The 26,478-nt window shown below is 47.7% G+C and overlaps 1 pseudogene; it reads left to right on the plus strand.

Annotated features, from left to right (window-relative positions):
• Positions 1 to 2,658: 2,658 nt before the first annotated feature.
• LOC118375841 (FRAS1-related extracellular matrix protein 2-like) overlaps positions 2,659 to 26,478 on the plus strand; it is a 65,350-nt pseudogene continuing 41,530 nt past the window's right edge.

The raw sequence follows: 26,478 nt of genomic DNA on the forward strand, positions 1-26,478 counted from the left end.
TTGAACTCTTTGGCCTGAATGCCAAGTGTCAAGTCTGGAGGAAACCTGGCTCCGGCCCTACGGTGAAGCATGGTGGTGGCAGCATCATGCTGTAGCAATATTTATCAGCGGGAGTTACTGGGAGACTAGTCAAGATTGAGGGAAAGATGAACGGAGCAAAGTACAGAGGTCCTTGATAAAATAAATAAAAACTGCTCCAGAGCGCTCAGGAACTCAGACTGGGGCGAAGGTTCACCTTCCACCAGGAAAACGACCCTAAGCACACAGACAAGACAACGCAGGAGTGACTTCGGGACAAGTCTCTGAATGTCCTTGAATGGCCCAGCGAGAGCCCGAACTTGAACCCAATCGAACATCTCTGGAGAGACCTGAAAATAGCTGTGCAGCGACGCTCCCAGTCCAACTTGACAGAGCTTGAGAGGATCTGCAGAGTAGAATGGAGAAACTCCCCAAATACAGGTGTGCCTAGGCCCCAGCTTGTAGCATCATACCCTGTTGTTATAATCTAGAAGTCCCTTTAATAACTCTACCCTACATTTTTACACCACCGCTGACTCTCTGTGGTTATCATCAATGCATAGTCACTTTAGTGTTAACTCTACCTACATGTACATATTCAAACCCCGAGCTGACAAGGTACAAACCGGTGACCCCTGAACAGGCAGTTAACCCACTGTTCCTAGGCCATCATTGAAAATAAGAATTTGTTCTGAACTGACTTGCCTAGTTAAATAAAGGTAAAAAATAATCAAATCAAATTCACACTATTGTTATTTTACTGCTGCTCTTTAATTACTTGTTACTTTTATTTCTTATTCTTATCTGTATTTTTTTTAAACTGCATTGTTGGTTATAAGTAAGTAAGCATTTTACTGTAAGGTAATACCTGTTGTATTCGGCGCATGTAACCAATAACATTTCATTTGATTGATTTGATTTGTAGCGTCATACCCAAGAAGACTCCAGGCTGTCATCGCTGCCAAAGGTGCTTCAACAAGTACTGAGTAAAGGGTCTGAATACTTATGTCAATGTGATATTTACGTTTCTTTATATATACATTTGCAAAAGCTTCCAAAACCCTGTTCTTGCTTTGTCATTATGGGGTGTTGTGTGTAAATTGATGAGGGATAAAACAATGTAACGTGGAAAGTCTTTCTGAATGCACTGTATAGGATGTCTTGGGAACAACACTTCAAGGTTTTCCTTGTGCATATGTTATCTAGTGTTTTCTGCTGTATTACACATGAATGCTTTGTCTGATGATATTCTAAACCTTATCAAATATCATCCCATGCAGCGAAAAATAGAATAGAAGCTTGTTAACCCCAAGGTGTGAGGGGTTGTGGTATGATGATACACCAGGGCCCCTGAACACAGGAATAGAGTAGATGGGAGGAAGAGGACATTACGTTACTGACCTTGGCTTTGGGTATTCTCTGGTAGCCTGTCTGTCAGGCCACCGTATGATAAGAGAGATGTCATGGTTCATTAGCATTGGACCTGGCCCTTCTGAAAGACCCCACTGTCCATGTGAAGCACGATGTGAAATTACCATGGCGATCGCTGATGATATAGCCTATCAGAGCACCGAGTTGACTTCAAAGTGTCTCCGGAACTAATGGGGCAGGTTATCTGCCTACCAATACCTCATAATATCTGACAATGAAAATACCCTGAGGACAACTTTATGTATGTGATATTTTAAAACTCGTATTACTTTGTTTTTTGCATCACATATTTAACTGATCATGTTAACTGACTAAATGGGATTTTGGGGGGGTTTCTATTTTGGTTGCAATGTAGTTCAATAACCGTAATTTGTGTAACCTGCACCAGGTGACCCAATAGAGGGCACTATCGTCAGTGTTTCACAGTGTCATTGCCTTGCACTTCAAACACTCCTGTTCAATGTGTGATCATGTTTAATGCACAATGAAAGCGAACCTCTAAATCAGCACTGGTGTTTGAATCTGAAACATTTAACGTAATACTCCACAAAATCATCACATCCTCCTTAATCTGAGACTCATTCAAAATAAATATGCATTAATCAAACTGTGTCTTTATTTAAGGTCTATTATCAATGTGTTTAGGCCAGGGGTTCTTCAACTTTTTCAGCTCGAGACCCAAATAAGAAATTGATGTTCCTCCCGTGACCAAAATCGTCCTTCATCAACTCAAATTAAGAATAAATAGTGTGTGATTATTTTCATAACCCTTCTCTCACGTACATGCCCAGGGCCCACTTTGGGTCTCAACCCACATTAAAGCCAATTCTGCATGTGTTGTCTTGAAAACCTGGACACAGCATTTTTGGAGGTCTTCAACTGATGATTTAGGTTTCTTTTGGAGAGGGGGAGTTGTTTAGGTAGTTTGTTGGGGGGCAGAGGAGGATGGGGGCTAAGACAGGGAAAGCTGGGGGGGTATAGAGGAGGAGGGAAGGCTGGGAGGGGATAGGCAGGGGGAAGAGAGTGGGGAGGGAGGGGATAGGCAAGGGGGGGTGGGAGATAGGCAAGGGTACTGGAGGGGCTGTCCAATGTGCTTTCTTAAATTAGCTGTTGGGGGCAGGAGACATTCTCTCCGTGTTGTCAGAGGGAGGAGTCTGGGGGCGCTGTCACTGTCTCCTGCTTCAGTATTACCTGCACCATAAGATCAACTACACTTTTCCTGTGTGAGTGGACAGAGAGAGAGAAAGAGGGAGCAGAGAGAGAGAACCAGAGACCCAAGCTTCAACTTTTCAACTGCCAGAGTGGAGTTGACTTTTTCTCATCTTTTTTCTTCTCAGGAGAGATTTGATTTGAAGGACATTTATTTCTGCTGAGTTATACAAAGTTGCAGGGCAACTGGCAGTGGACATGGCTGGTTGTCTGCAAAGGACAGGACTTTGTAAAGGGCAGGCACGTTTGTTGAGATGCCTCTTTGTGCTTTTCACTCTTGTCTTTTGCTTTTCCTCTGTGGACGCGGAGCCCCACCAATTCGATTCGGCTTTCCTTTACCGACAACGACAAGGACATCATGCTGACAGCATCATTGTGGCCAACAATGGCCTCCGTGTTCCCTTCGGGAAGTCTGTGTACCTGGACGCTGTCAATGACCTGGTGACTGAGGTGCAGCCCGGAGACCGCTGCTCCATCACGGTCCTGGAGAATGACCCACTGGCCCAAAAACCTGGAACGCTTAGCCCTAAGAAGTTCCCCTGTGCGTTTGGCGGTGATGAGGTGAAATACACTCATTTTGGTTCCCGGAGCCCCAGTAAAGACAGGGTGAAGCTGCAGCTACGCTACGACTCCCAGACGGACACGGTGGTCATCCCCTTCATGCTGGAGGTGGAGGTGGTCTTCCAGCAGCTGGAGGTCCTCACCAGGAACATGCCCCTGGCTGTGGACAAGCTCAACGGCAACAGTAACCCCATCGACAAAAAGGGCCTGGACTTTTCCTTTGAGGATGGTGTCACTCAGTGCAAGGTCGCCACGCTGGTCGGTGCCGGCGGTCTCCCCAGGTATGGCACCCTTTTAAATAATTCCACTAATGGCCAGATGATGGACTGTGATGAGTTTCTTAAGCAAGGCATTCGCTACAAGCACACATCCACCACCAACTCTCCTAACAGAGACTATATCCCCATGTTGGTAGAGCTGCAGGATAATGAGGGAAACACCATTATGCAGGAGCATTTCCAGATCATGGTTAGAATCAGAGAGGGTACAGAGAACACCCCTCCTAAGCCTAGTTTTGTTGCTATGATGATGATGGAGATTGATCAGTTTGTGATGACAGCTATCACCAGTGATATGTTGGCTGCCGAGGATGTTGAATCTGATCCAGACGACTTAATCTTTAACATTACTTCCCCCCTGGGCCATCAGCAAGGCTACATCATCAGTACAGATGATCAGAACCTCCCCATCACCTCGTTCTACCAGAGAGACATTCAAGATTTGAAGATAGCCTATAAGCCTCCGTCCGAGGATTCAGAAGTAGAGAGGATTTTCCAGCTCGAGTTTGAAATTGTAGATACAGAGGGCGCCGTCTCTGATACGTTTGCCTTTATGATTGTGGTGAAGCCTATGAATACTCTTGCTCCCGTAGCAACCAAGAACACAGGGCAGCTTTTGTTTGAGGGCCAGTCCAGAACTCTCTCCAGCTCTCACAACTTAGAGATCAGTGATGAAGATAACCTGGACAATGTGAAAATCACAGTGGTGGACGGCTTGAAGCACGGCGAGCTGACGGTGCTCGGCGCGCGCAGGAAATTCTTCACACCGGCCGATTTAGATGCCGGCATCGTGGTTTACCAGCACGACGGCAGCGACACCTACAGCGACAACATCATTTTTAGAATGACTGATGGCAGCAATGAGGTCGAGTTTTTGTTCCCTATCACTATAGCCCCCACTGACGATGAACCCCCTATTATCAATGCAAACACCGGCCTGGTGCTCTTCAAGAATGAAATCATGCAGATTTCCCCCTTCATTCTGAGCGCCACAGACATAGACTCAGAGGATTCTACCATTAAATTCACCCTTGAGGCCCCATACTCCACTGTAGGGGAGCTTATCCTCAGACAAGTGGAGCTTCCCTCTAACCCCTCTCTCTGGAAGTTCAGTGAGACAGATGAGATGTTTGAACAGGTGGTAACCGAATGTTTCCAGCAGGACATTCTAGATGGGAAGCTCTTCTACCGCCACATTGGGCCTCACAGCACCACCACTGTGATGGATCAGTTTGTGTTCCGCGTCCAAGATGACAATAACCCACCAAACCAGTCCGGTGAGCATACCTTCACCATTAAAATCCACCCGGTGGATGACCTCCCACCAGAGCTCTACCCAGGGACCACGCTTCACATGACAGTGCAAGAGTATGAGCTGACTCACTTCAAGAAGACGTTTTTGCGTTACACAGATTTGGACTCGGATGACAGGGATCTAAAATACACCGTCACCAAGCCCCCCACTGACACAGACGAGAACAACCCAGCCCCCCTGGGTGACATTGTTCTGACTGACAGTCCCGACTCTGTGATCAGTGAGTTCACACAGGCGCAGGTCAACCACCACAAAGTGGCCTACAAGCCCCCAGACCAGGAACTGGGTATCACTCCAAAAGTCCTTCAGTTCACATTCATTGTGGAGGATACTGCTGGGAATACAGTAGATGGACTATTCACTATTTTCTTACAGCCTGTTGACAACAAGCCTCCCTTTATCACCAACACTGGTTTTACTTGCCAGGAGAGAAGCACGTACATCATCACTAAGAAGGAGCTCGATGCCACTGACCAGGACACAGAATATGAAAATATTCTATTCACTGTGACCCAGATTCCTCGCTATGGGCAGTTGCAGTATTTAGGGATCGATATGTCGAACAGTGAGACATTTGTCCTGGAGGACATCGAAAATGGCCATATTGCCTACATCCATGGCGGGGAGGAAAGCCTCAGTGACGTTATCAAGTGTGACGTCAGCGACGGCTTCCATGAGGTACCTATCATCATCAAGATCTCCATTAACCCAGTTGATGACAAGACCCCAACCATCATGCTCCCTGCTGGCCTTCTAGGGGCATCCATCGATGTCCTGGAGAACGGGGCAACTGAAATCACCAGCAACGTCATCCAGGGCCGTGACGAAGACACCGACGACCTCATGTTGACCTTCATCGTTGAGGAGCCCCCCAGGCTCGGTGAGATCCTGGTGAGCGGTGCCCGAGCCGAGAGGTTCACCCAACAGGACATCATCAACGGCGTGGTGATGTATGCCCACACTAGTGGTGAGATCGGCTCCTTCAAAGAGCATGACTCCTTCAACCTCACCATCTCCGACATGTCCGATGAATGGGTCGTCGGGGGCAACAAGGTCCAAGGAGTCCGGGTGCTCGTCACCATCCTGCCTGTCGACAGCATCCCACCCATTGTCAGCGTCGGGGAGCAGTTTGTGGTGATAGAAGGGGAGAAGAACGTCATTACTCTGGATCACGTTATGACTGAGGATATGGACACAGACAACAATGACATCCTGTGCACCGTTATTGTCCAATCAACATCCGGGTACGTGGAGAATATCTCCCCAGCTCCAGGTTCTGAGAAGTCCAGAGCAGGCACCGCCATCACCGCCTTCAGCTTCAAAGATGTCTTCCTCGGTCATATCTACTATGTCCAGAGCATCCACAAAGGTGTGGAGCCTGTGGAAGACAGGTTCACCTTCCGTTGCTCCGACGGCATCAACTTCTCTGATCGCCACTTTTTCCCCATCGTCATCATCCCTGCCAATGATGAGAAACCAGAGATCTTCATCCGTGAGTTTGTTGTGATGGAGGGCATGAGTCTGGTCATCGACACACCCATCCTGAATGCGGCCGATGCAGACATTCCAGGGGACGAACTGGAGTTTGAGATCATAAAGAACCCCAAGCATGGCAAGATAGTTCAGCAGCTTACAACGGGCACAGTCCCTGTTGTCAGGTTCTCCTTGGAACAGATCAATGAGGCCTCCAACATCATCTATGAACACGACGACTCAGAGACCAAAGAAGACAGCTTCGAAGTTAGGCTCACAGACGGGAAACACACAGTGGAGAAGAAGATTCTCATCATGGTGATTCCTGTCGATGACGAGACACCGAGAATGGCCATCAATGACGGACTGGAGGTTGAGATCGGAGAAACCAAAATAATTAACAACAGGGTCATGAAGGCTACTGATCTGGACTCGGAAGACAAAGAGCTCATCTACGTTGTGCGCTACGGCCCAAGCCAAGGCTATCTCCAGCGTATCACCAAGTTCGGACACGTTGTGGGTAACATCACCCTCGACATGAACTTCACTCAAAACGAAGTCGACAAAAACCTGATCCAGTATGTGCATACGGGCCAGGAGGGTGTCCGTGACCTGCTTAAGTTCGACGTTACCGACGGCATTAACCCCCTTATCGACCGATACTTCTACATCAACATCGGGAGCATCGACATGGTTTTCCCCGATGTCATCAACAAAGGCGTGACCCTAAAAGAAGGGGGCAAAGTGACTCTCACCACTGACCTGCTCAGCACCACTGACATCAACAGCCCGGATGAGTTCCTCAGCTTTAGCATCACACGTGCCCCTAGCAGAGGCCACCTTGAATGCACTGACCTCCCAGGTGTGCCCATCTCCACCTTCACCCAGCTGCAGCTGGCCGGCAACAAGATCTACTACATCCACACCTCAGACGATGAGATGAAGATGGATAGCTTTGAGTTTGAGGTGACGGACGGCTACAACCCGGTCTTCCGCACCTTCAGAGTGTCCATCACGGACGTGGACAACAAGAAACCTGTCCTGAGCGTCCACAAGCTGCTGTTGGGAGAGGGCGAAAACAAGCTCATCACCCCATTTGAGTTGACGGTGGAGGACCGTGACACCCCAGACAACCTGCTGCGCTTTGTGGTCACCCAGGTGCCGGTTCATGGCCAGTTGCTGTTCAACGGCACCCAGCCAATCAACACCTTCACCAAACAGGACCTGAACGAGAACCTCATCACCTACAAGCACGATGGCACCGAGTCCAACGAGGATAGCTTCTCGTTCACCGTCACCGACGGCACACACAACGACTTCTACGTATTCCCTGATACCGTGTACGAGACACGTAAGCCTCAGATGATGACCATTCACATCAGCACTATTGACAATGGGGTCCCCCAGATTGTGGTCAACAAGGCTGCCCCGTCCCTAAGGGTTCTGCATAGCGGTCACCTTGGCTTCCTGATCACCAGCAAGGCCCTGAAGTCTGAGGATCGAGACAGTCCTCACAAAGTCCTCAAGTACTCCGTGGCCGAGGCCCCACAGCACGGCTTCATCATGAACACCGCCCTGGGCAATGACAGCATCAAGGCCTTCACACAAGGTAAGACTAGCATTTAATATTACATATATACAAATTAAAAAGACAATTGAGGAAAAAGTGAACAAACATTCAATACAATCTAAATCTGAGAAATGTACTTTTTTTTCATTTTATTTTAAATTGATTGAAGTTCTGTACTTTGGGAAAATTATGTTTACAATATCAGTAAGACCAGTATTCACACTCCTGCCAGAATCAGTATTGTAATGCCTTTGTCTTTGACATAATCTAAAGTGATGCCTGAGGGCTGTAAGTAACCTTCAGTAGAAAGTGGAGTAATCATCTCAGATGTTCTAAAGAATGTACAGATTCTCCTCCTTACATTTCCAATTCACCCTTTCATGTCATCAGCTGATATCGACGAAATGAAGATTTGCTACGTGCTGCTTGATGGTAGCAACGCCACAAGTGATATCTTCTACTTCACAGTAGAGGATAAAGGTAAGACCCTCTTTTTTAATATTTGAACCTCATGCTCATTGACGTTGTCGTGTCCCATTACTGCAGACTTATATCACATGGCCTGCAGGCATTCTTTTCGGCTTCAGCCTTCTTTTAAGATTGAATCTCTTTGAGATTGAATCTTCCTGCTCTCTGTCAATCTCCAAAGTGTTTGCATCACAAAGACTTAAACGCAGTTCGCCATGACTGACAGCTAGCACAGAGCCCCTTCTCTCTCCTCGCCCCACTGCTGAGGGTGGCAGGTTTAAAGAAGGGGTGGAAGAGGTCAGTGGGGACATGGGCCGAACAGTGTCCCTGGGTGTGTTAGGAGTGAAATGGATGGAACGCCCAGCAATTAAAAAAGCTCTGAACTTTATTGTATCATGAACAATGGGGGTTTTCCTTTGTGGTTTTTGTCTTGGGTTTGCTTCAGTGTTTGAAGTGATAGCATGAAACCAAATTTGCCACCTCCAATGCCTCCAAGGCATTCCAAGTATTCATCAAACCATATGTCCGTTTTTATGGAAGTCGATCCTAGATAAGTGAGAACAGCATGAGCCTTTGACCCTGTGTGTAGAGGAAACTACACATTTTGAACAGCAGTTTTGTAAGGATCAAGGTGACTGTTAAGGTCATGACCTGCTTCATTGCTTCTCTAGGTTAGTGGAACAGAAACGTGTGGCTTCTCAGACACACGTAACTGTTTCATAGCGAAGTTAGCAAGTTTTGCATCACAACCCAAAATTCTCATGGAATCGTTTTAAGTGCTTCTATTTTTTGGATTCTATTTTCTGTTTGACTTGTCATCACCATCCGATATGGTCTTCTGCGTTTTGCTGCCAGATCCATTCCTTACCTTCTCTAGGGATCCTTTGCCTGGGAGGCTTTGGATTTCAGTAGCTGTGTGTATTTATATTCCCCTGGAAATGATCTTTTGGTCCGATGTCATATTGGATTTCATAACTATCCACACAGGTTGCATTTCTATCGTGACAATCCTATTGGTGTTTTCAGTATACAGTAATTAATATGCATGATTATGATGTTAGTGTTTATATAACGTAGCTTTTCTATCGTATTGTCGGTAGATTTCAACTATTGGAGTAAAGCATGTATACCATAAAATATGTTTTTGGTATCAAAGTATATTCTACATATTCTACACTTTTGTTGTATCACACACAGGTTGTAGAGTTTTGAAATGAATCAATTGTTGGATATTTGTTTGCGCTTTGTTATGGTTCACTTCGTCCAAAGTACCATTGTGGACCTAGTTTATCTGCATCACGGATATATATAGCGAATGCAAAGCAAAGGATCAAAATATAGCAGGTGGGGATGGGGACATGCTTTGCTATTTTAACATCTGCTGTAAATGCTTAACACATTCTGAGGTTTTGAAATGCATCCCTCCATGACACACTGTAAGAAAAGTTTGGGCTATATTTATGCTGGATTGAGGACTAGCTAGCTAGCACAATATCATCGTCATCATCATCATCACCATGTTTGATGGCCACGGAGGGTTTAGGTGTCATGGCCTTTTGGTCAATTCCTCTTGTTGTTTTCACCAAGTTGAACCCCTAAATTAACCCTTTCATCTTCATGTTAGCGTTCACGCCCAGTAATTAACTCTCCTGTTAGGACAGAGAATTGACTGTGAGAACAGAGTGGGAGAAAGGTTGTTAACTAGTTTCTGAAGATATTGCACAACAAGGAATTACATTTCCTGTCCTGTCCCGATCCACACATGCTGAAATACTGAGACTTATTTGATTAATTATTTATATTTTTTAATGCATGTGTCTTCCCAAAGTGTCCATTTGTTTTGGATGGACACGTCCTCTTACTCTGCTAAAGCAGAACATGCTGAATTCCAGTAGGCCATAAATGGCTGTCGCTCTCAGACAGTATGGCCTTAATGGATATAACAGGGCTTTCTTTCTCAGGGCTGTCTGTAATTGAGGGTCTGGCTACAACAGGAAGGGGACACAAGGGCTTCAATTAGCTCCACAATCCCCTGTGTTTGTAGTGTAGTCTGTCCCACTGTTCTGTTTGAGATTCCAGCCAGCACATCTGAACCAGGTGCAGGGTTGGCTCTATACCTCTCTGCCATCTGTCTCATGTGACTTTGTTTCTGTCTGACTACGTTTAACATGTGCAGAGCACTGAGTCAGGGCTGGTAGGACACACACCACACACACACAAACACACACACACACACACACCGAGTAACATCAAATAAAGGCATGAAAAGGCAACAATTGCCTGAGCCTGTTACTGGCATGTAGGTACAAGTTGACACAGCATTCTGTTGGTCAGCGAATATGCACATAAAAGTTTAGTGTTTTTTATATGTGTGTGAGAAACACCACTGGACGTTCTAGATTCTATAGAGTAAATGTCTGCAGCAGAAGTGACCATGAACAATACCTTAAAATTAATACTATTTACAAGTGTGCAAAATTCACATAGAAAATAGTCCAAATGGCTGCATTGTCTCCCTGTAGAGTTGTATTGCTGTACTGAAACAACATGTCATAAATAATGTGTTATGGGTAAGAGGAGAAAGAGCGAAGGGTCAGGGTATTTCCCCTGGGTGTTGGTCAGGAGGGGGTGTTGGTCAGGAGGGGGTATTGGTCAGGAGGGGGTGTTGGTCAGTAGGGGGTATTGGTCAGGAGGGGGTATTTGTCAGGAGGAGGTGTTGGTCAGGAGGGGGTGTTGGTCAGGAGGGGGTGTTGGCCGGCCCTAGCCTTTTGGGGGCCCTATGCGAGAGTGTAGAGACTGAATAGTATGTTGAGACCCTGACTGAATTCCTTTGAATGAAGCTCTCCCCTCATCCCTCACCTTGATGGGAATGTAGTGATATAGCATAGCAAAGTGTTAGCATAACCTGTATGTGTGAAGTGGTGATGTAGCGTTAGCATACCTCGGTGCGTTAGCATACCTCAAGAGAAAGGAGATTATTGTAGACTACAGGAAAAAGAGGACAGAGCACGCCCCCATTCTCATTGACGGGACTGCAGTGGAGCAGGTTGAGAGCTTCAAGTTCCTTGGTGTCCACATCACCAACAAACTAACATGGTCCAAGTACACCAAGACAGTCGTGAAGCGGGCACGACAAAACCTATTCCCCTCAGGAGACTGAAAAGATTTGGCATGGGTCCTCAGATCCTCAAAAGGTTTCACAGCTGCACCATCGAGAGCATCACTGCCTGGTATGGCATCTGCTCGGCCTCAGACCGCAAGGCACTACAGGGGGTAGTGCAAATGGCCCAGTACATCACTGGGGCCAAGCTTCCTGCCATCCAGGACCTCTATACCAGGCGGTGTCAGAGAAAGGCTCTAAAAATATACCAGCCACCTTAGTCATGGACTGTTCTCTCTGCTACGGCACGACAGCAGTACCGGAGCGCCAAGTCTAGGTCCAAGAGGCTTCTGAACAGCTTTTACCCCTAAGCCATAAGACTCCTGAACATCTAGTCAATTGGATACCCAGACTATTTTTATTGCCCCCCCCCCCCTCTCCACACCACTGCCACTCTCTGTTGTCATCTATGCATAGTCACTTTAATTAACTCTACCTACATGTACATACTACCTCAACTAACCGGTTGACTAACCACATTGACTCTGTACCGGCAACCCCCTGTATATATTGTTATTTTTTACTGCTGCTCTTTAATTACTTTTATCTCTGTATTTTTTGAAACTGCACTGTTGGTTAGGGGCTCGTAAGTAAGCATTTCACTGTAAGGTCTAAACCTGTTGTATTCAGCATATGTGATGAATAAATTTTGATTTGATTTGATTTGCTGAACTGTGTCATGAGCCAGGCAGGCTCAACTGGCTGCAGGCAGGCTGTACTGGGTCCAGGCAGGGTGGCGGTGGCTCTGGTCCTGGGTGTTTTGGAGGGAGAGACCAGAAGAGAGAGGGGGTTCAGCTGAGTCAGATACTGTGTGAAATGTGCCTTTTACTCTATGTGGTACCACACCTTTTACACTTTCTAGCTGCACACCAAAATGAATACGTGTCATTACTGAGTTGAATCCTTTCATCATTCAGATAAACGTGTTTCCAATGAGGAAATAGACCTGCAGATACAGTACATTGATAGTTGCAGCTGTCTTTAACCTTTTACTGCAGTGGGCTAAAGTTGCAGCTGTCTTTAACCTTTTACTGCAGTGGGCTAAAGTTGCGGCTGTCTTTAACCTTTTACTGCAGTGGGCTAAAGTTGCGGCTGTCTTTAACCTTTTACTGCAGTGGGCTAAAGTTGCGGCTGTCTTTAACCTTTTACTGCAGTGGGCTAAAGTTGCGGCTGTCTTTAACCTTTTAGGGTCATACAGAGTGATTCTTGGTAGTCTTAAACAAATATACTTTGAAACAAAAGTATACACCTCACACACATGGTTATGGGCTTAAAAAAGAAGATATCTGTACCATGTCAGATATAGAGTTGAAATGTGGGGTGGGGGGGGGGGACACTTCCCAGTGTCTCTACATTGTTCAAGGAAGGGGTCAGCAGTTGCCACACTGCGGGAAGTCTTGTCTCTTGAAATGGACAGTGGCCACATTCCAAGTCCTGATAGCATATGCTGTCCTTTTTCTGTCAGGACCCCAGAGGGAGGCCCTGCGGAGTGCCTGATTAACTCTTCACCCTTCGGGGAGATCCAATGGATGGAGGAATGTGTAAATCATCAGTCAGCCCTGAGGAGTAGCAATTAAAAAATGTAAATGCATTTTGGAAATGGTTGTTTAGAAACAATAAGCAGACTGACTGAATCATAAGTGACATTCAAGCCTTAATGTATTATTTGATGAGGGAATACCTTACCTTGAGGCCCATAAGGACCCAACCAGCCCACTGGTTCTGTTCTGAGGGGCGATTATAAGGTACTCTGATGGATAAAGTGAGCAGAGGTATAGACCTACTCCCTCGTCTCCAGGCATACGGCCATGTAGAGATGTCCTCTTCGTTGAGTGATGGACTCAAGTTGTTAGAACAGGTTAGAACGGTTAGGTTTAGGAGGACGGGGTATTATTACCATCACTACACAGATAACTGATTATTGATCTAGTGTCAACCCTCCGTCCCTTCACCTAATCCTGCTGAAAGACACAGCAAAGTCCTGACCTGGAAGTGAGGGAATTCTGCCTCGCTCAAAATGGCCACCTTTGAATGTTTCCTCAACACTGTTTTTGTTATTGTTGGCTATCCCTGTGTGATAATAGGTTTATGACAAGGTGCTTGGATGAAAGGCAGTGTCATTCTATCATAAAAAAGGACAGATGTATTTTTCAATTTCCATATAGCCTCTTCAAAGGAAACTAGTCTAACGGCACAACTATTATTAGCCTCTGAGCTCTATCCCAATAATGAATAAGTTCAGTGTGTCAGTTGGGGTTACTCCTCTTCTGTCATCCATACAATCAGCACAACAATACGATCCAATCAGTACAACAATGCATTACAATCAGCACAACAATGCATTACAATCAGCACAACAATGCAATACATTCAGCACAACAATGCAAGACAATCAGCACAACAATGCATTACAATCAGCACAACAATGCATTACAATCAGCACAACAATGCAATACATTCAGCACAACAATGCATTACAATCAGCACAACAATGCAAGACAATCAGCACAACAATGACAATCAGCACAACAATGCATTACAATACAATCAGCACAACACAACAATGCAATACAATCAGCACAACAATGCAAGACAATCAGCAACAACAATGCACAACAATGCAAGACAATCAGCACAACAATACACCAGCAATACAATCAGCACAACAATGCATTACAATCAGCACAACAATGCAAGACAATCAGCACAACAATGCAAGACACAATGCAAGACAATCAGCACAACAATGCAAGACAATCAGCACAACAATGCAAGACAATCAGCACAACAATGCAATACAATCAGCACAACAATGCATCAGCACAACAATGCAATACATTCAGCACAACAATGCAAATCAGCACAACAATGCATTACAATCAGCACAACAATGCATTACAATCAGCACAACAATGCAATACATTCAGCACAACAATGCATTACAATCAGCACAACAATGCAAGACAATCAGCACAACAATACGATAACAATTTACACTCCTCCTGAACAGAGTCTTGCATCAGAGTTTTAAACTCATCCAGGTAGTTGGATAGATATGGAAAGTCTACATCAGATTTTTTAAAGAGCGCTCATTAAGAAAATGATAGGCTATTGAGTAGATAGTGAATATTAGCTTCCAGGCAAACTCTGCCAAGGTTAATACGTTATGCAAGAGGAAGTTGTGCCGTTTTAGGTTTCATAGCAATAGCAATGATACAAATGTACATATATAGTCATGCTAATTGGTTGTATTTTGAAAGTACCCTCCCTGTGTTGAATCATTCTTGGTTTTATAATCTTGTAGCTTCCCCTTTCACTCCAGGCTCCTGCTGCATGGGGAATGACAGTAGACCAGTGGCAGAGGTAACAGTGTTATTCGATCATTCCCTGGGAACAAGGAATGTGCTTCCTGCCTTCAAGACTCCCGTCTCCTGCCACACACACACAGACATACCTGGAAGTGAAGTGGGAACCCTAGTAGACAGGTGTATGGGACTGGGAGAGTTCCAGGACCGGCAGTATCCCCTTTCATAGTCCCCCACAGACCCCACTCACAACCCCCAGAAATCAAAGCCAATACTCAGATAGGAACGTTTGACTGCATCACAGCCCCTGCTCTGTTCCAGAGGGGTAGAATGGCACTTTTTCAGAGGAGGGGAATAGTCTTTTTTTTAGAGAGAGAGAGACAGAGAGACAGAGAGACAGAGACAGAGAGAGAGAGACAGAGAGAGAGAGACAGAGAGAGAGAGAGAGAGAGAGAGACACAGAGAGAGAGAGAGACAGAGAGAGACAGAGAGACAGAGAGACAGAGAGAGAGAGAGAGAGAGAGAGAGAGAGAGAGAGAGAGAGAGAGACAGAGAGACAGAGAGAGAGAGAGAGAGAGAGAGAGACAGAGAGACAGAGAGAGAGAGACAGAGAGAGAGAGCATGTATGATGTTCCATAGTTGTTTCCATGCTAAAACATTTGTGGCAGTGAGAGACAGTGAATGAGGCTTGAGTGGGTCGCGGCCATTTTACACAGCAGGCACCATGACTTCCTAAGTGTGTGTTCGGATCTAACCTGTCAGCTATGTCAACAGCCGGCCAACGATTTACTGTCCCCTGGTGCCAGTTGAAGGTCTACCTACATGTATACTGTGACTGTGAGGCGGAGGCTTCTTCCTCTCCCTCTCTCTCGCTCTCGCTCTCTCCTTGCCTCCTGACACGGGGCAGATAGATTTATTGGGGTTGGGAGAATGTTGGTGTTATGATGTCTGGCCCCTAGAGGTTATTCATGTCTGCTTCCATATGGCAAAGCTGTCTGCTGCTCCCCATACTTTCTTTTAAACCTGTCTTTATATTCTATACTTTACATTATATTCTACTCTCTCGCTGTCTGTTTAAAGACATGTCACTTGCACTTCAGAGTGTAAATGGCAAATTTCAGAAGCATTTTTCAAACCTCAAATACACTACATGTTTTAAATGTCCTACATCGCAGAAAAGTTCTCCTGCAACAGGGGGATCAAATTAAGATCCCACATCTGTATGTCTTCCACTTAAGCTATCCTCTCCTTCACTTATATTGACATTTTAGTCATTTAGCAGATGCACCTTTCCTTTCCTCTCTCTCTCTTCTATCATTCCCTTCCCTCAGTCTATAGGTTCTGTGAGGATTCACTAAAAATCCTGACACCACTTAGTCGTTTCATTGAGCTCAGTTGGTATAGCATGGCTCTTGCAATGCCAGGATAGGGTTCGATTCCCGGGATCACCCACGTTAAATGTATGCAAGCATGAGTGTAAGTAGCGTTGGATAAGTGTCTGCAAAATGGCATATAGACTGAGTGTGCAAAACATTAGGAACACCGTTCTATTATTGAGTTGCACCCCTTTTGCCCTCAGAACAGCGTTCCACAAGGATGCTGGCCCATGCTGACTCTAATGCTTCCCACAGTTGGCTGGATGTCCTCCCGGTGGTGGACCATTCTTGATACAGACGGGAAACTGTTGAGCGTGAAAAACCCAGCAGCGTTGCAGTTCTTGACACACTCAAACCAGTACCCCGCTCAAAGGAATTTTTTTCTTGCCCATTCACCCTCTGAATGGCACACATACACAATCAATGTCTCAAGGCTTAAAAATCCTTCTTTAACCCGTCTCCTCCCCTTCATCTACACTGATTGGAGTGGATTTAACAAGTGACATCAATAAGGGATCATAGCTTTCACCTGGATTCACCTGGTCAATCTATGTCATGGAAAGAGCAGATGCTCTTATTGTTTTGTACACTCAGTTTTGTGTATATATATGATTAAATTATTCATTTTGGCCAGTTGCCATGGACAGTTAGGTTCGTTTTCTCCAAAATGATGCAATAAGCGCCAGTGGCACCATTGGGGGTGTCCCAGTCTCTCTGTCACCTTGTGATGTGCGGCATGCTGCCTTTCCGGCCCAGATCAGGTCACTGTTCTGGAGTCAGTGTTATTTTACAGTGCACGGCAGTGGCCAATAGGATCTATTAATATGCCTGGCTCCTCCAATCCAAAATCCCAACCATGGGATCTTCGGAATGCCCCAGAGGAAACTAAGTTGAGCACTCTGGCATTTGAGAATATACTTTCTGTACTGTAGCGCCAACGTTAAAAAAAGAGAAAGCTGTTGTAATTGAATAAATTGTATAAAAATTCTGATCATACACCTCAATATAATGACTAAATGAATGGACCACATGTGAAATCTATATTCACACAGGTGTTGTTGATGGTTTTAGCTGTAGGGACTGTAATAATAAGGGCCATAGGTAGCCGAGCGGTTAGAGTGTTGGGCTAGTAACCCAAAGGTCGCTGGTTTGAATTCCTGAGCTGACAAGGTGAAAAATCTAGCGATGTGCCCTTGTGCAAGGTACCTAACCCTTATTTGCTCCAGGGACGCCGTACTACCCTGTAAAACAACCACAGGAGGTTGGTGGCACCTTAATTGGGGAGGACGGGCTCATAGTAATGGCTGTAACGGAACAAATGGAATGGTATCTAACTCATCAGACAAATGGTTTCCATGTGTTTGATCCCATTCCAGCCATTAATATGAGCTGTCCCCCCCAATATGAGCCGTCCTCCCCTCACCAGCCACCAGCCTCCTTTCACTGCACCTATCCGGTGTATGTGACAATAAAACATTATTATTGTTTTTGTATATATGTGGTTGTTTTGCCTACTTTAGTTGACTGCAAATCACTCTGGATAAGGGAGTCTGCTAAATTACTAAAATGTACATTTCTGCAAGTTTATACCGGGCCATGTTGCAGAGTGCAGAGTGCAGTGTGACCCAGTATAAATAAAAAGAGGAATGAGGAAATGTAATAATCATGGTCCTCATTCCTGTCACTCAGCAGGGATATACTTACATGGGCGCCGCTTTCTGTTGCTCACCCTTGCATCATTCACTTGGCTGTCAAAACCTCATTCTGACCAATGATACCCCCCCCTCCTCCTCTTGAGTCCCACCCACTATCCTAAGTATATCTATGTATGGCTATGAATACTGTAGCAATGTAAATAGGACCTGATGACCTGATGAAGAAGGTGGGATGAAAGGACACTGGGGGTGGGGGGTTCTGTAGTGCTGCTGGTTGCTGACCATGGTCGAGGTTGAAGATGACAAAGGTTAAAACAAGGGTATCTAATATCCCATAACTCTTTGCAACAATGGGACCTAGTTAGCTAAGTGTGCTGGTAGTTAGCAATGGCGGACAGGCTCATTGTAATGCCTGGAATGGAATAATGGAACGGTATCAAACACATCAAACATATGGAAACCACGTTTGACTTCGTTCCATTTATGCCACTTTAGCCATTCCAATGAGTCCGTCCTCCTATAGCTCCCCCCACCAGCCTCCTCTGATGTACAGTCAGGAGATACAATCAAACATGTTTGGAAACGGAATGAACCTAACTGATGTCTCCATTATATCCTTAGTCATCGAGGCTCACAGGAGACCATCTTGAGAATCTTGGCAAATCCCCTGACAGGTCATTAAAATGACAGTGGTAAATTAATTTGACCTGTTAGCCACTAAAGTTACATGTTGTTGGAGCATAGGGAGGCAAGCTAGCTAGCTACCGTGTGAGTTAGTTATCCAAAGATGGATGCACCGTAGGGAGCCCCATACTTGGAAAACATCCAGTCTTCTCACTCAGGTCGAAGAACATGAAAAATGTCCAGGGGCCAACACTTAGCAGTGGCTGTGATATACTGTCCGTGCTTACTGCTTACTCAAACGATTAGCCTCGCATTAATAAATCACTCTAAGGATAATTGTATTAAGAGTCTGAAACAGGGGCGTTTCAAAATGCCGTCTTCTATAAAACATTTCATCTGATGGTGAGAACTAGTATTATTGTCAGTTTGAAACGCAAAAGAAATGTGAGCTGGGAGTGTGGTTGATATGTTAGTTGTAAAGATTGTAATAAATGAATTCGTAAATCAGTTAGAGACATCAGAACCCCTCCATTTTGATCTATTCCTGTAACTTTCTGAAAGTCCCAGCAGAGACACCTGGTTCAGAGGGAATGTGGCCATTACTTAGCCTTACATACTCTATCCACGTTATTGCTCTCATAAATACCAAGGAAGGCGTCCCTCTCCACTTCTGCAAGACGCCTCAGTTCATTTAAATAGGGAGAAGCGCTGAGCACTAATCAGTCTATATATCATTTGAAATGGAGTTTTATACAAACACTGGAAGGCTACCACTCAGTTTCACTTTAGGTTTATCTGAATCAGTGGTATTGATGTGAACTTCTCTAATGGAAAGCAGAAAGTGTATAGTGTGCTTGACAAGACACCACTGGATCAGTGTCTGGTGTGGTTGGATTCCATGCCAGGTCTGGACACGGTATCTGACAGGATTCACAAAAGGAGCCAGAAGAGGATCCCCTCCTCTGAGTTTGAGAAAGGAAAGCAGGCAGGCAGGGAGGGAGAAAGAGAGACATGCCAGAGCAGTGGGCTGTGGGCCACCCAGACAGTGGCCTGCTGTCCCTTGTTCATCCTGGAGGGACAAAGCCAACATAGGGACAGAGGTGATGGGGTGGGAGGGCGCAGCTGTCACTCAGCTTCTTTTTCCAGAATCTGAAGCTCTGGCAGGAGTTTTCTGAGACAGAGACAGAGACAGAGACAGACAGAGAGAGAGAGAGAGAGAGAGAGAGAGAGAGAGAGAGAGAGAGAGAGAGAGAGAGAGAGAGAGAGACAGACAGACAGACAGACAGACAGACAGACAGACAGACAGACAGACAGACAGACAGACAGACAGACAGACAGACAGACAGACAGAGAGAGAGAGAGAGAGAGAGACAGAGAGAGACAGAGAGAGAGAGAGAGAGAGAGAGAGAGAGACAGACAGACAGACAGACAGAGACAGACAGACAGACAGACAGACAGACAGACAGACAGACAGACAGACAGAGACAGACAGACAGACAGACAGACAGACAGACAGACAGACAGACAGACAGACAGACAGACAGACAGACAGACAGACAGACAGACAGACAGACAGACAGACAGACAGAGAGAGAGACAGAGACAGAGACAGAGAGAGAGAGAGAGACCATGGCTGACTGAAGTGTCACACCGGCCGGATCTGAAGCCCCCTATCTCACGGTCATGTCTATGGCTCTGATCATGTCCACCTGGGGGATGGAATGTGATATCAGTGTAATCGATTATACACAGACAGCTCAGATTGTAATGATATCACCTTGTCATTTTTTAAAGGGTATGTTTGTGTGCTTGCATCATCATTGTAACAGGTGCTGATTTGTTTTTGAGGCCTGCCCGCCAGCCAACTCTCTTGGACGACACACAAAATATATGGTATGATGACGACATTGCCTTTGTCATAGTCGTCATAGAGTTTTCAAAGGCTCAGATATCACACAGCCAGGCCTTTGAGGTCCCCTCCACTGGCTGTGCGTCTATGTATAACATGATGTATGTAACATTGACTCCCATCCGCCCCCCCAATCCCTCCCAATCCCCCCCCCCGGTCGGAAATCCAACTCTGTTCTTTTAACAGGCGCCAGGTCAGGTGGTAAATGCTAGATGTCCTTAAATCTCATCTGTCCTATTTTATCGGCCTGTTGATTTAGGTTATTCTGAGGATTTCAACTCAAATGAGCTCCAAGTTCTTATTATCACCCTGATAATTGAGTGACAACTGAGAAATAACAGCAGCTGATCAATTCAATTAAATATGGTCATTAGCGCATTAATTAATTTCCCGAGTGCAGAATGGTCTGCTTCTAATTCTTACATGTCAATTGACTCCTTCGTTTTCAATATTATTTTACTTACATAGTCTCATCATCTACAGTATTTCACCAGACAAACTACACCATGTTAGAAATTGAAGGTATTTCTATGCAATACTCAAGACAAAATGGTATTATTATATGTCTTGAGGGTAACAGTGTCAGAGCTGAAACCAGAAGCTGTCAGATAGGCTGCCAGTCTGGATGCCAGAACGATAGTCTTTTTGTTGCTGACTATGTTCATATGACAATCTTATCTATCTGACACACAATACAGGCTCACTAAGCTCAATATCAGCTCTGTGTAAACTGGGCAGCCTGCCTAGGAACACGTGCCTTTCTGAACAGAAACACTCCTTCAGATTCTGTGGGTTTGAGGAGATATGAGCAGAAATGTATACAGGTTTGATAAATCAAGTATCTTCCTTGATAAGTGATTATTATACTTTATGTGATGGACTGAGGTGTGACTAATGTGCCATGTAGCATTTAGTTGATGTGCACTGTACGTTATAGGTACAAGTGACGGACGAACGTCAACAGTCACTGCACTTCCATTTTACATTTCAAAGATGCTCAAGAGGTGTTTGATATTTCCACTCAGGCTAAATGCAAATACACTTAATCAAACACTCAAATCTTCTTTGGAAGTTAACTGGCTCATCTTGTCTATCAATTGGCCACATGCACACTCATCAAGCGTGGTGGAATTTGTGGCAGGCAAAGACAAACATGATGAATGCTTCCTGTATTTTTAGCCGGAGCTGTCAGAAACATGAGCCTGGTCAAGGATAGACACCGTTTGGTGCTAGGGGCTCCTATGTCAAACTGGGACTCCATGGCTACTATACTATAGCATTGGGGGATGGCTGGGGTGGGAGGGTGGCGGGTTCTGTGTGTGTGTGTGTGTGTGTGTGTATGTGTGATTTACGTGAACAAGTGTGAAACGAGTGAAACGATCCAATTTAATCAATCCCCCGGAACAATCCACTAGTTGGTATCAGTTCAATTCAATCCACCGTCATTGACATCCAGGCTTGGTGGAGTGTGGTTTATCCCTGGCCCTGTTATGGCCCGGCGCGCCATGTTGACATCCAGGCTTGGTGGAGTGTGGTTTATCCCTGGCCCTGTTGTGTCTCGGTTATGGCCCGGCGTGCCATGTTGACATGTGGGTTTGGCGGAGTGTGGTTTATCCCTGGCCCTGTTGTGTCTCGGTTATGGCCCGGCGTGCCATGTTGACATCCAGGCTTGGTGGAGTGTGGTTTATCCCTGGCCCTGTTGTGTCTCGGTTATGGCCCGGTGCCATGTTGACACCCAGGCTTGGTGGAGTGTGGTTTATCCCTGGCCCTGTTGTGTCTCGGTTATGGCCCGGCGTGCCATGTTGACACCCAGGCTTGGTGGAGTGTGGTTTATCCCTGGCCCTGTTGTGTCTCGGTTATGGCCCGGCGCGCCATGTTGACATGTGGGTTTGGCGGAGTGTGGTTTATCCCTGGCCCTGTTGTGTCTCGGTTATGGCCCGGCGCTCCATGTTGACATGTGGGTTTGGCGGAGTGTGGTTTATCCCTGGCCCTGTTGTGTCTCGGTTATGGCCCGGCGTGCCATGTTGACACCCAGGCTTGGTGGAGTGTGGTTTATCCCTGGCCCTGTTGTGTCTCGGTTATGGCCCGGCGTGCCATGTTGACATGTGGGTTCGGTGGAGTGTGGTTTTTCCCTGGCCCTGTTGTGTCTCGGTTATGGCCCGGCGTGCCATGTTGACATGTGGGTTTGGTGGAGTGTGGTTTATCCCAGGCCCCCTGGCCCGGCGTGCCATGTGGGTTTGGTGGAGTGTGGTTTATCCCTGGCCATGTTGTGTCTCGGTTATGGCCCGGCGTGCCATGTTGACATCCAGGCTTGGTGGAGTGTGGTTTATCCCTGGCCCTGTTGTGTCTCGGTTATGGCCCGGCGTGCCATGTTGACATGTGGGTTTGGCGGAGTGTGGTTTATCCCTGGCCCTGTTGTGTCTCGGTTATGGCCCGGCGTGCCATGTTGACATGTGGGTTTGGCGGAGTGTGGTTTATCCCTGGCCCTGTTGTGTCTCGGTTATGGCCCGGCGTGCCATGTTGACACCCAGGCTTGGTGGAGTGTGGTTTATCCCTGGCCCTGTTGTGTCTCGGTTATGGCCTGGCGCGCCATGTTGACATGTGGGTTTGGCAGAGTGTGGTTTATCCCTGGCCCTGTTGTGTCTCGGTTATGGCCCGGCGCGCCATGTTGACACCCAGGCTTGGTGGAGTGTGGTTTATCCCTGGCCCTGTTGTGTCTCGGTTATGGCCCGGCGTGCCATGTTGACATGTGGGTTTGGCGGAGTGTGGTTTATCCCTGGCCCTGTTGTGTCTCGGTTATGGCCCGGCACGCCATGTTGACATATGGGTTTGGCGGAGTGTGGTTTATCCCTGGCCCTGTTGTGTCTCGGTTATGGCCCGGCGCTCCATGTTGACATGTGGGTTTGGCGGAGTGTGGTTTATCCCTGGCCCTGTTGTGTCTCGGTTATGGCCCGGCACGCCATGTTGACATATGGGTTTGGCGGAGTGTGGTTTATCCCTGGCCCTGTTGTGTCTCGGTTATGGCCCGGCGTGCCATGTTGACACCCAGGCTTGGTGGAGTGTGGTTTATCCCTGGCCCTGTTGTGTCTCGGTTATGGCCCGGCGCTCCATGTTGACATGTGGGTTTGGCGGAGTGTGGTTTATCCCTGGCCCTGTTGTGTCTCGGTTATGGCCCGGCACGCCATGTTGACATGTGGGTTTGGCGGAGTGTGGTTTATCCCTGGCCCTGTTGTGTCTCGGTTATGGCCCGGCGTGCCATGTTGACACCCAGGCTTGGTGGAGTGTGGTTTATCCCTGGCCCTGTTGTGTCTCGGTTATGGCCCGGCGCGCCATGTTGACATGAGGGCTTGGTGGAGTGTGGTTTTATTCCTGGCCCTGTTGTGTCTCGGTTATGGCCCGGCGTGCCATGTTGACACCCAGGCTTGGTGGAGTGTGGTTTATCCCTGGTCCTGTTGTGTCTCTGTTATGGCCGGCGTGCCATGTTGACATGTGGGTTTGGTGGAGTGTGGTTTATCCCTGGCCCTGTTGTGTCTCGGTTATGGCCCGGCGTGCCATGTTGACACCCAGGCTTGGTGGAGTGTGGTTTATCCCTGGCCCTGTTGTGTCTGTTATGGCCCGGCGTGCCATGTTGACACCCAGGCTTGGTGGAGTGTGGTTTATCCCTGGCCCTGTTGTGTCTCGGTTATGGCCCGGCGCGCCATGTTGACATGTGGGTTTGGCGGAGTGTGGTTTATCCCTGGCCCTGTTGTGTCTCGGTTATGGCCCGGCGTGCCATGTTGACATGTGGGTTTGGCGGAGTGTGGTTTATCCCTGGCCCTGTTGTGTCTCGGTTATGGCCCGGCGTGCCATGTTGACACCCAGGCTTGGTGGAGTGTGGTTTATCCCTGGTCCTGTTGTGTCTCTGTTATGGCCGGCGTGCCATGTTGACATGTGGGTTTGGTGGAGTGTGGTTTATCCCTGGCCCTGTTGTGTCTCGGTTATGGCCCGGCGTGCCATGTTGACACCCAGGCTTGGTGGAGTGTGGTTTATCCCTGGCCCTGTTGTGTCTCGGTTATGGCCCGGCGTGCCATGTTGACACCCAGGCTTGGTGGAGTGTGGTTTATCCCTGGCCCTGTTGTGTCTCGGTATGGCCCGGCGCGCCATGTTGACATGTGGGTTTGGCGGAGTGTGGTTTATCCCTGGCCCTGTTGTGTCTCGGTTATGGCCCGGCGTGCCATGTTGACATGTGGGTTTGGCGGAGTGTGGTTTATCCCTGGCCCTGTTGTGTCTCGGTTATGGCCCGGCGTCCATGTTGACACCCAGGCTTGGTGGAGTGTGGTTTATCCCTGGCCCTGTTGTGTCTCGGTTATGGCCCGGCGTGCCATGTTGACATGTGGGTTCGGTGGAGTGTGGTTTTTCCCTGGCCCTGTTGTGTCTCGGTTATGGCCCGGCGTGCCATGTTGACATGTGGGTTTGGTGGAGTGTGGTTTATCCCTGGCCCTGTTGTGCCCTATGGCCCGGCGTGCCATGTGGGTTTGGTGGAGTGTGGTTTATCCCTGGCCATGTTGTGTCTCGGTTATGGCCCGGCGTGCCATGTTGACACCCAGGCTTGGTGGAGTGTGGTTTATCCCTGGCCCTGTTGTGTCTCGGTTATGGCCCGGCGTGCCATGTTGACATGTGGGTTTGGCGGAGTGTGGTTTATCCCTGGCCCTGTTGTGTCTCGGTTATGGCCCGGCGTGCCATGTGGGTTTGGTGGAGTGTGGTTTATCCCTGGCCCTGTTGTGTCTCGGTTATGGCCCGGCGTGCCATGTTGACACCCAGGCTTGGTGGAGTGTGGTTTATCCCTGGCCCTGTTGTGTCTCGGTTATGGCCCGGCGCGCCATGTTGACACGTGGGTTTGGCAGAGTGTGGTTTATCCCTGGCCCTGTTGTGTCTCGGTTATGGCCCGGCGTGCCATGTTGACACCCAGGCTTGGTGGAGTGTGGTTTATCCCTGGCCCTGTTGTGTCTCGGTTATGGCCCGGCGCGCCATGTTGACATGTGGGCTTGGTGGAGTGTGGTTTTATCCCTGGCCCTGTTGTGTCTCGGTTATGGCCCGGCGTGCCATGTTGACACCCAGGCTTGGTGGAGTGTGGTTTATCCCTGGTCCTGTTGTGTCTCTGTTATGGCCGGCGTGCCATGTTGACATGTGGGTTTGGTGGAGTGTGGTTTATCCCTGGCCCTGTTGTGCCCTCGGTTATGGCCCGCGTGCCATGTTGACACCCAGGCTTGGTGGTGTGTGGTTTATCCCTGGCCCTGTTGTGTCTCGGTTATGGCCCGGCGTGCCATGTTGACACCCAGGCTTGGTGGAGTGTGGTTTATCCCTGGCCCTGTTGTGTCTCGGTTATGGCCCGGCGCGCCATGTTGACATGTGGGTTTGGCGGAGTGTGGTTTATCCCTGGCCCTGTTGTGTCTCGGTTATGGCCCGGCGTGCCATGTTGACATGTGGGTTTGGCGGAGTGTGGTTTATCCCTGGCCCTGTTGTGTCTCGGTTATGGCCCGGCGTGCCATGTTGACACCCAGGCTTGGTGGAGTGTGGTTTATCCCTGGCCCTGTTGTGTCTCGGTTATGGCCCGGCGCGCCATGTTGACATGTGGGCTTGGTGGAGTGTGGTTTTATCCCTGGCCCTGTTGTGTCTCGGTTATGGCCCGGCGTGCCATGTTGACACCCAGGCTTGGTGGAGTGTGGTTTATCCCTGGTCCTGTTGTGTCTCTGTTATGGCCGGCGTGCCATGTTGACATGTGGGTTTGGTGGAGTGTGGTTTATCCCTGGCCCTGTTGTGTCTCGGTTATGGCCCGGCGTGCCATGTTGACACCCAGGCTTGGTGGAGTGTGGTTTATCCCTGGCCCTGTTGTGTCTCGGTTATGGCCCGGTGCCATGTTGACACCCAGGCTTGGTGGAGTGTGGTTTATCCCTGGCCCTGTTGTGTCTCGGTTATGGCCCGGCGTGCCATGTTGACATGTGGGTTTGGCGGAGTGTGGTTTATCCCTGGCCCTGTTGTGTCTCGGTTATGGCCCGGCGTGCCATGTTGACATGTGGGTTTGGCGGAGTGTGGTTTATCCCTGGCCCTGTTGTGTCTCGGTTATGGCCCGGCGTGCCATGTTGACAC

This window comes from Oncorhynchus keta, chromosome 29 (genome assembly GCF_023373465.1).
Source record: "Oncorhynchus keta strain PuntledgeMale-10-30-2019 chromosome 29, Oket_V2, whole genome shotgun sequence".
In the NCBI taxonomy this organism is placed as follows: Eukaryota; Metazoa; Chordata; class Actinopteri; order Salmoniformes; family Salmonidae; genus Oncorhynchus; species Oncorhynchus keta.